The following is a 10,336-nucleotide window of genomic DNA, read 5'->3' on the forward strand; positions in this document are numbered from 1 at the left end:
CGGGGAGGTGGTAAAGTGCACGGTTAGCTTAATTTTAATTTGGCGGATTATTTTTCTATGTCAAATTGCGTTCGCCTAGGTTGGGTGCACTTTGCGGTGCTATTGGCAAAGCAGTTATAGCCCAAACTCCTCGTAGGACATGGATTGCTTGAACTCTTCTGCCATCTGCCTAACCGCGTGTGTTTCTGTTTGCTTTAAACGCTCGACAGTAAAGCTAATCTCCCCACAGACGTGTTTTCCTCACAGTGTACGAGGTCAGGCCCTCCTTTGTTGACAAGGAAAAAATAATCACTTTGACCTTGTTTCTGAGTCAGAACTTATTCATCTTTAGCTTCTGATGTCTCAATAGTGACCTGGGCGGAAGAGAAATGATTTCTATCGACATAAACCCTGTGTGCAATTGTCTCACCATCCCACCCCACTGTGTGTTCTTTCATTTAATTTTGAGCCAGTTGTTGCTTTTTTTAATCCTCGAAGACTTGATGATGCTTATTTCCTGCTATTCCCTTGACTTCCTTGTTAGTTTTGTTTTGAAAAGGCTCTGTTACTGGACATAACACTTGAAATTTTGCTTTTGCATGAGGACTGGAGCCACTGGGTAGAGTGGGGAAGACAACCATAGGAAGAGTTGGCCAAATAGGTGCATTTCTACCCTACATCTCATTTGTAGAACCATGCAAGACCACAGTTGTATGTTCGCTCCAGGCAAGGGTGCTACCACTGGACAGCACACCCAACCTCCAGCTGATTTTGATGCACTCACTATTCTAAGAGCCGTAGGGGCTGAGGAAAGATGGGTTAGTGTCAGAAAAGTACTTGTACTACAAGCCTGACCACCTGGGTTTGGAGCCCCAGAACTCACACAAAAAGCTACTGGTCATAGAAGCCAGATGCACTAGCCCAAGTTCTGTGACCCCAGTTTGTCTACAAGAAGGAGGCTGAGGTGGGAGTGTCTCCAGAAACCCACAGGCCAGCTAGCCTGGCATACATGTGCAGTGCCTTAGGGAGCCTGTCTTAAGCAAAGTACATAAGGTAAGACCTGGCAAAGTTGTTTTGTGACCTCCACATGAACACACGCACATGCATGCGTGCACATTAAGAATACTATTAAATTATTCCATTGCCACCCAGTGTGTGATCAGCACTGAATTTAGTTCCCATAGGAAAAGAAGTACTTTAGCACTGGATACAATATGAGTTTTCATTTATATCAAAGATTTCCTATATTTAAAGTACTTTTTTTTTCCTTGGAGTCATGGTGTACCCTTGCCATTGTAACTAACAGTCCAGAGGCAGGAGGATCACAAGTTCAAGTTCAGAGTAACTGCACAGTAAGACCCTGTCAAAAAAAAATAAACAAATCACACACACATACACACATGCCGTGGTGGATACTTGTTTTCCCATGTAAACTGCTAAGAGAGCTGAAGCAGGGAGATTGCTTGCATCCATGAATTTGAATGAGACCAGTCTGTGTGGCATAGCAAAACGCTGTCTCAAAATCGTTTCTTTTTTTTCCTTTAAGTCACAAAATGGTTGCGGCTATGAAAAAAATTAATTCACAAAATATAAATATGATCATAGGAATAGAATTTGTTTTACTGTTTAGTTTTTATTTACCCAGGGAATTTCAATTTGGTGACAACAGTTTGACTTTTCTGCTAATTCATGAATGACGGGCTGTATTTGCTGTGTAGAATGGTGCTGTGGCTAAGGGCAGGGACTCTGAAATTAGAAGACTTAAGCTCAAAACTTGGCCCTGGCAGCACAAGGGTAGTTGTATGCCTGTAACCCTAGAAACTCTGGAGGTTGAGACCGGAGATCCAGCCAGCCTGGGCTAGATAGTGAAGCCTTGCCTAACAACAAGCAAGCAATAAAAAGGAGGGAGGAGGGAATGAAGGAGAGAGGACCTAGGAAAAGAAAAGACTGGTGAGAAAAAGGTTTTTCCAGCCATGGTGGGTGGCACATCTCTCAGGCAGAGGAAGTCGGAGCTCTTTGAGTTCCAGGCCAGCCTGTTCTACATAGTGAGTTTCAAGATAGCCAGAACTACATAAAAAGACCCTGTCTTATAAAAACAAAACCAAAAAAGTCTCATATAAATATATACTATTAGCACAAAGAAATATGAGACAGAGGAAGAAGAATCAGAAGTTCAAGGCAAACCGCAGGTATGGGAGACCTTGTCTCACACAAATAAAAATTAGTTATACAAAAATGACAACAAAATGATGCTTGTGAAGTCCATTTGCGTAGAGATTCTCCAAACACTAATTCTGTGGTTTCCTTTTTGATATTTTTAATACAATTTTTGTTACTTGAGTATTTGATATATGTACACAATGTATTTTGATCATATTCCCTCACTTTTCTGCCCTTCAACTCCCCCTGTCCCTGAGTGTGAACAAGCAATCTACCAATGGGCATATCTCCAAAGAAAAACTACCCTCCCTCCCCAGCGCTACCAACTATTAATAACTGTGTTTTTACTACCCCTTACCCCCATTAAGGCCTGTTCCCCTTCCCCTCTCTCATAGGCTCTTTCTGGCTTCCCATCTCCCTTCTCTGGTTTTGAGACATGGCCTCTTCTCTATAGCCCAGGCTGACCTCAATCTCAGCACTCTTCAGCCTCTGCCTCCTAAGTGTTGTGATTACAGTCCTGCTACCGCAGCTGTTTTGTTTGATTGTTTGTTTGTTGGCTCTGGTTGGCCTGGGTTTCTCCATTCTCCTGCTTCCTCAGTCTCCCAGGTGCTGGGATTTGCAGGTGTGCCCACCCCCATTGATCCCTAAGATCCCATTTGGATCAATGCAGATATTCTGTGAGTGGAGACTTAGGTCACATCCATGATCTTGAAGTGTTTACTACTCTTCTGTTTCCAGAATGAAAGGAAAGTTTTGAGAATTCAGAATGAAAGGCAGAGAATAGACTAGGAAGGAAGGGATTGCTTAGCTAAGTGCAAACAAATACCTCCCACAATTCATTCTGCTAATCGGTAGACGCATCACAGTTCCTTGGTTAAAACAGTTCCTAGTATCATCTCTACCTGAGCTGAAGGTGGCTGGGAGTTTTAGACAATAACTGGGCGAAGAAAGTAATAGGAAGTTAGAGGTGTGCAGAGTCGCCAGTCCAGTGTAGAGTGTTCAACTATTATGTGCAAGACCCGGATATGATAGCAGAGGAGGGGCAGAGGGACAGGCATGGTGCACAGTGACCCAGAGCTGCCTTAGCCGAAGGGCGTGCTGCTCAGCACCCTTGCCGACCTCATCACAGCCTTACAGCCTTACCACTTGGCGAAAGCAGGAACTGCTGAGCCACGCCCCCCTGACCCCTCACCTCACGGGTCTACGTTTCCGTGCTCTTGTAACTACAATTTTCGTAGGAGCTCCCGTGTCCTCCTTTTCTCTACATCTAGACGGACAGACAGTGCTGTCACTGCAAATCACAGCTCTCACTCCGAGAGGAAGCCAGTGATGAGCGACTGTGGCCCAGCAACAGAGATTCAGGTTGCCCCAAATAACATGTTTAATGTGGAAGTGGTTTCATGAAATGTTCATAGTTACAGAACACAGAAAATCATAGTTCAAGGTACTTTAAAAACGTGTTGACAGAAACATCATGTAGGCAGGCTGTAGGAGAGTGGAAAAGTTTCCGCCATAGGTTTCAGATGCTAACTGATGATGTTCTTAGCTGGAGGGGGCAGATGACATGTGGGAAAGGGGAAGGACACAAAACTGTTGTCAGCTAAGTTGGTACGTTCCAAAGGTTTTGCCTGATGACACAGGGATGTAAGTCAGGGTACTGGAGAGCTGGCCCGGCACTATAACCATGAAGTTCTAATCAATTAGAACTTGTAAACTCTTTAATGTAGGAGTGATCATTTTCCAGGACTTTAATTCACATTGTTATGTGTGACACTGTTACTTTAGGCTCAGGTGATTGATTTCTCTGCTGGATTTTGCTACTACTTTACCTCCTCCTGCCCTACCCCCACCCAGGTCCTTAGCTTTAGCCCCACCAGTTCACTAAACACGAACTCTCTGTGGCTCAGTGTGTAAGGGCACTTGTTGCCAAGTTTTAAGACCCGAGTTCAATATCTAGGACTCACATGATAAAAGAAGACAACCACTCCCAAAAGTTGTCCTCTGACCTCCACACACGCACACAGACACACACAGACACACACAGACACACACACACACACACACTCACACACAAATATAGAATCATTAAACCCTGCAGTGGTGGCGCACACCTTTAATCTCAGCACTGGGGAGGCAGAGGCAGGTGGATCTACGAGTTTGAAGCCCACATGGTCTACAGAGTGAATTCCAGGACAGCTAGGGTTATGCAGAGAAACCCTGTCTCAAAAATAAATACATAAATAAACTTTATTTTTCATTGCTTAGGCTATACTCTTCCTCCCCTTTGTTATATAAAAAGTCTAAAATTTCGTAATCCGTTTCAAAGTCATTTTCCAAGGCTCCTTGGGTTATAGTCACCTAGAAGTCTTCAGGCCCTAATCCTCCCACCTCTCCCTCGCCTACAGCAGGCACACATGCTTTATCCAGCCAACCTAATTCTGCCATGTCTCCTCTGTACTATGACTTTGTAATAATCGTAATCTCCCAGTGTGGTCTCGAGTGTCTCTCCCCCTTATAGTACTCAAAAGACTACACAGATCCTGCCTCCACCATTAGAGAACCTCAGAAATCAAGAGACCTAAGGGTTTCCTGGGAAATAAAACTGCTAGCGATTCCTTGCCTATAAAATTGACTTGCTTTCATCTGTATCTCAAATATGATTAATTTCTTATTTGAGAACTTCATATATACATATTATGTGTTTTAGTCAAATCTGTCCCCCATTATGTTTAATATTTGGTATACAGCTCAGTGTCATAGGGTTGCAGACAGTATTGGAGGTCGTCTCAGTTAGTCTGGAAACTCTCCTATAGCAATTCCAGTGAGGAAGTTCATTTATTTTGAAGGGCTATGGTTATCTAATGTTCTCCCTAAAGGTAAAATGAAGTGTCAGGCAGTGGTGGTGCATGCCTTTAATCCCAGCACTCGTGAGGCAGAGGCAGGTGGATCTCTGTGAGTTCGAGGCCAGCCTGGTCTACAAGAGCTAGATCCAGGACAGGCCCCAAAGTTACAGAGAAACGTCTCAAAAAACCAAAATAAGGGCTAGAGAGATGACTCAGAGGTTAAGAGCACTGACTGCTCTTCCAGAGGTCCTGAGTTCAATTCCCAGCAACCATTTGGTGGCTCACAACCATCGGTAATGAGATCTGGTGCCCTCTTCTGGCCTGCAAGTATACATGCAAGCAGAACACTGTATCTGTGATAAATAAATAACTCTTTAAAGATAAATAAATAAGTAAATAAATAAAGCATACTCACTTGAGGTCTGGGGATATAATTCCGTTGGTAGAGTGCTTGCCTGGTGTGGTCAAAACCCCGGCTTCCATCCCTTATATCTCATACACCAAGTGCTGCATGCACCAAGGAGGTAGAGGCAGGAAAATAGGAGTTTAAGGTCATCCTCTGCTATATCATGATTCGGGACCAGCATGGGCTATAACAGAACCTGCCCCGGGAGAGGAGAGGAGAGTCCACTTGCAACTTCTACTTATTCACTCCTGGTCCTGGTTCTACCCTCCAGCTGCACAGAGCAAATCTTGGTCTTTCTTCTACATGACAGTCCTTGAAACACTGGGACACTGTCTCCAGTCTCCAAACCTCTTTTTCATTGCTTACATGCATATGCTAGCATGCTTAGCTGATTATGATATATTTTGTGTGTGTTGCTTCTTTAAAAAAAATAACATTTTCTTTTTTACTTTCATTTATGTATGAGCATGTGTCTGTGTGGGTATGTGTGTATGAGTATGGATGCCCTCGGATGGCAGAGCAGAGCTTCAGATGCCCTGAAGCTGGAATTACAGGCAGGTGTGAGCCACCTGATGTGGGTGCTGGGAAATGAACTCCTGTCCCGTGGAAGAGTAGTTTGGAGTCTTAACTGCTGAGTCGTCTCTCCAGCCCTCTGCTTATATTCATCTACCCGTTCTGAAAACATTTGTGTGGACAAACAAAAAGGGAGAAACGCTGTTATTATAAGTACAGTATTTCTCCGAAGCAGTCTTCGCATGCAGTCCTTGGGACTTTAACTTTGCTTCCTCTGCTTGGTTGTATTGAATCTTTAATGGCCTACAGAATGCCAAACGCAGTCTGCTTCTAGAACAATACTTTATGAAAGTTGTTTTGACAGTAATGAGTGGGATGCAGAGAAGGAGGAAGATGAAGAATTCTATCTGGCTGGGAGAGAATCAGTCATTCTCTTTGAAGGTGGAAAGATGGAGTGAGTGACCTCCTGTTGTTCCGTTTAGCCCCAAGAGTCTATCATTCAATATTTCTCTGATTAAAAAACCTTATAAATTATTAAGAGACTGTTTCAAACAATTGGCAAAGTGCTACACAGATGTTACCAGTAGCAATGTCTATTCATTTTAAATTAATAAATTAGTACTTGCTTCCCTCTCAATGGTAATAATGAAAGAGCTGACTAACCGATCCATTTTACATGTAACCTATCATCAAGTGCAGTGTAATGGGCTCCAGGCCTGGACTGGAATTTATGTGAGGTGGGGTTGTTTCAGTAACCCTTTGTTGCATAACCAACCATCTGTTAAAAGATGGCTTAAAACAACAATGGAACTTGGGAATGGTACCCATATCTATAATCCCAGGACTTGGGAGGTAGAGATAGGAGGATCAGGAGTTCAAAGCCATTCCCAGCACATTAGTGAATTCAAAGGCAGCCTCAACTACAAGCAACTCTGCTTTAAAAAACAAACAAAACACTAACTCATTACTTTGTGTTTTCCTGTGGATTGACTAGACTGTTTTGGTATCTAAACTTGGTTATTTTTGTACAATTTTGCTGAAGGGTCAGCGGAGCAGAATGGGGCATGATGGCCTGATTCATGTATCTGGCAACCAAGGCTACTATCAGTTGGACATTCTGAGCTCTCTTCTCTAAGACTTCTTGCTATGATCTGAATCATGCCCCCCTCTCTATTCAGATATTGAAGTCCTGACCTCTCAGGATCCCACACTGGCTTAGAAGTCACCATATAGCCCAGGCTAGTCTAGGATTGACACCAGTACTCTTGCCTTAGTCTTCCTGGTTCTAGATGCTCTTTCCTGCAGAGCTTGGTGCTGGAAACCTGACTGCAATGACTTGGTAACAAAGAGAAGACTAGTACTGAAGAAATGATAGATATACATACAGAAAAGGCGGGGCTGGGTGGGCTCAGCTGCTGTGATGGATAGCACCTGGAAGCTCAGAATGTTTATTCTGCACAGCATGAAGAGAGGTTAGCTAGTCTCAGTAAGAGATCTCTGTAGGGGAGTGGTCTCAGTTGTAGACATCTGGGATGAGGAAGCTGCAGTTGCTGGCTTTTGCACATACTGGTCCATTGTACTTGGACCAGAGGAAGGCTTTGCTAGCTCCCTGAGCCTCACTGGGGGAACCTGTCCATATTGGAGTCCCTGACATGGCTGTGCACATGTCAACAATACACATTCACTCATTCGCTCGGGATTTTATTTATTTACTCCCTGTAGCTGGAATTAGACATATGCTCATTGGGCCAGTTTATTATGTCTTGATAAATCCAGTAAATCTGAGTGTCTCTTGTCATTACTAGCAACATTTGTAAAATCAAATGCAGCCATCCCATCTCACATTGGTACCCAAGATGCAGAATTCATAGAGATCTCAAAGACAAACAAACACACTAACCCTTGACTGGAGGGATGGCCCAGTTGTTAAGAGTGGTTAGGTGGCTGCTTTTCTAGAGGACCCAAGTGATGTGGGATTCCCCTCTGTTTGCTGTGAATACCATTGGCTAATAAAGAAACTGGCTTGATCTGATAGGGCAGAGTAGAGCTAGGCGGTGAAAACTAAACTGAATGCTGGGAGAAGGAAGGTGGAGTTGAGGAGAGCCATGTAGCCCCACCAGAGACCGCACTGGTTGGAACTTTACCCAGTAAGCCACAGTCAACGTGGTGCGTGGTGATACACAGATTAAAGGAGATAGGTTAGCTTAGGATATGAGTTAGCCTGAAATACACTTAAGCTATTGGCCAAATAGTAACGCAAATAATGTAGTTTCTGAGTGATTATTTTGGGAGTCTGAATGGCTGGGAAATGAACAAGCGGTCTCGCACAACACCCATCTGGTGACTCCCAATTATCCATAACTACCATTTATGGGATCTAAGATTCTCTGACCTCCAAGGATGACGCACATATACATACATACAGGCAAAGCAGTCCTACACATAACACAAAAACTAATAAATCCTTTAAAAATAGAGGCTGAAGGTAGCACTATTTTTTGTGTCAGTTGAACCCAACATAAATGATCTCCCTTCTGTCATGGCTGCCTGCTACCCTCTCCTTCCCCCGTTGTCTCAGGTTGAAATTTCCACCTCAGTTAGCAGTCTCTTGTTGCATTACTGTAAGGCATGTAATTTTTTCAATTAATTAATTTGTTTTTTTAATTTCATTTTACATTCCAACTATAGTTCTCTCTCCTCCCGCCCCCCCCTCCACCTACCCCAGTCTACCTCCTATCCATTCCTCCCAATGGGTAAAGGCACTGATGGGGAGTCCATAAAGTGTGGCACAGTAAGTTGGGGCAGGACCAAGCCCTTCCCGCTGCATTAAGGCTGAGCATGGCATCCCACCATAGGGAATGGGCTCCAACAAGCTAGCTCATGCACCAGGGATAGGTCCTGGTCCTACTGACAGGGGCCCCTCAGCCAAACCAAGTTTTACCACTGTCTTCCACATACGGAGGGCCTAGTTCAGTCCCATGGAGGTTTCACAGCTGTCGATCTAGAGTTCATAATTTTTCATGAGCTTGGTTCAGCTGTCTCTGTAGATTTCTTCATCATGATCTTGACCTCCTTTGCTCATATATTCCCTCTTCCCTCTCTTCGACTGAATTCTCAGAGCTCAGCCTGGTGCTTGGTTGTGGATCTCTGCATCTGGTTCCATCAGTTATTGGATGAAGGCTCCCTTAGTCCGCTCTGTGCAGTGGCTGTCTGTTGAGACATGTAATTTAAGGACAACTTTTAACAATCTGCCTTTGACTTTGCCTGGAGATTAACCATTGCATTTGTATGAGTATATTGCTGGTTTAATTTTTAATGTTGTGGCCATCTGTATTATGCTAATGACAGAAGAACCCATATAGGTTAAAACGTGAATAACCAAAACAGAGTGTACTGTACAACTTGTAGTAAAGAATTTGGCGTCGGAGGGCAAAAGCAGTGACATCAAGAATGACTTTCAACTTGGGCATGGTAGCTGAGGCAGAAGAATCACCACAGTTAGAGGCAAAATAGTTTGAGCTATAGATGAAGATTCTTTGTGGCGAGCTGCTTGACCAGCAAGCAAGAACGACCACGAAATCGAGGATTCTTCCCAAATCACACTTTATTGGAGCCTCTGGGTTGAAGGGAGAGCGGGGAACGAGAGGGACCGAAAACCAAGCAGCAGTGGCTTTTCTAGGGTGGAAGGAGTCAGATACTGTCCTGATTGGTGAATACCATTCCACTGAAGCCCGGGGCTTCGGGATTGGCTAGGGAACAAGGCTCAGTTATGCAAATGCAGGCCAAGGGGTACTCAGCCCCAAGCGGCAACATCAAAAGGATCTGTTTACCTCCAAGCTGCAGGACCGCCAGCACCATTTTGCAATGGCGATGTCCTGACGGCTCCTTACAATTCTTGTCTTTAAAAACAACAACAACAACAACAACAAACCTGTAAACTTGGTCAGAAGCCCCAGGGTTCAGGAAGTCATAGACCCTAGGGAAACTCTACTGTTATTTTGCCAAATGGAATGTTGTCAAACTGCCTTCTAAGTATTTATGTTTATTACCCATAGATTAGTGCTGTTCTTAATCTCAGCAGTTAGTGCAGAGACTCATAGCTAGTCAAAGTACTGAGAATAAATGACTACAAATACCCCACTTTAACAGACTGTAAATCTGTTATCAACTCTCCCCCACCAGCTTCAAGGCACAAGGAACGTCACAAAAGAGAAGGTGGGAGGAGCAAGAGCCAGAGGGGGACAGGAGTGCTGTGAAATGCTGTCTTCTCCACGTGAGCTGGCCGTTGTACTCTTCGTAATTATTGTTACCAGCAAAGACCAAGGCAGCAAGCTCAGACAGTGTTCCAGCCAGTGGGCCGCACTAATGAGACTCAGTAGGCTACAAATAAAAGAGGGGAGAGGTGTTGGGGGAGGTGCCAAAGGAGAATGGAGGG

This window comes from Myodes glareolus, chromosome 5 (assembly GCF_982192425.1).
Source record: "Myodes glareolus chromosome 5, mMyoGla1.1, whole genome shotgun sequence".
In the NCBI taxonomy this organism is placed as follows: Eukaryota; Metazoa; Chordata; class Mammalia; order Rodentia; family Cricetidae; genus Myodes; species Myodes glareolus.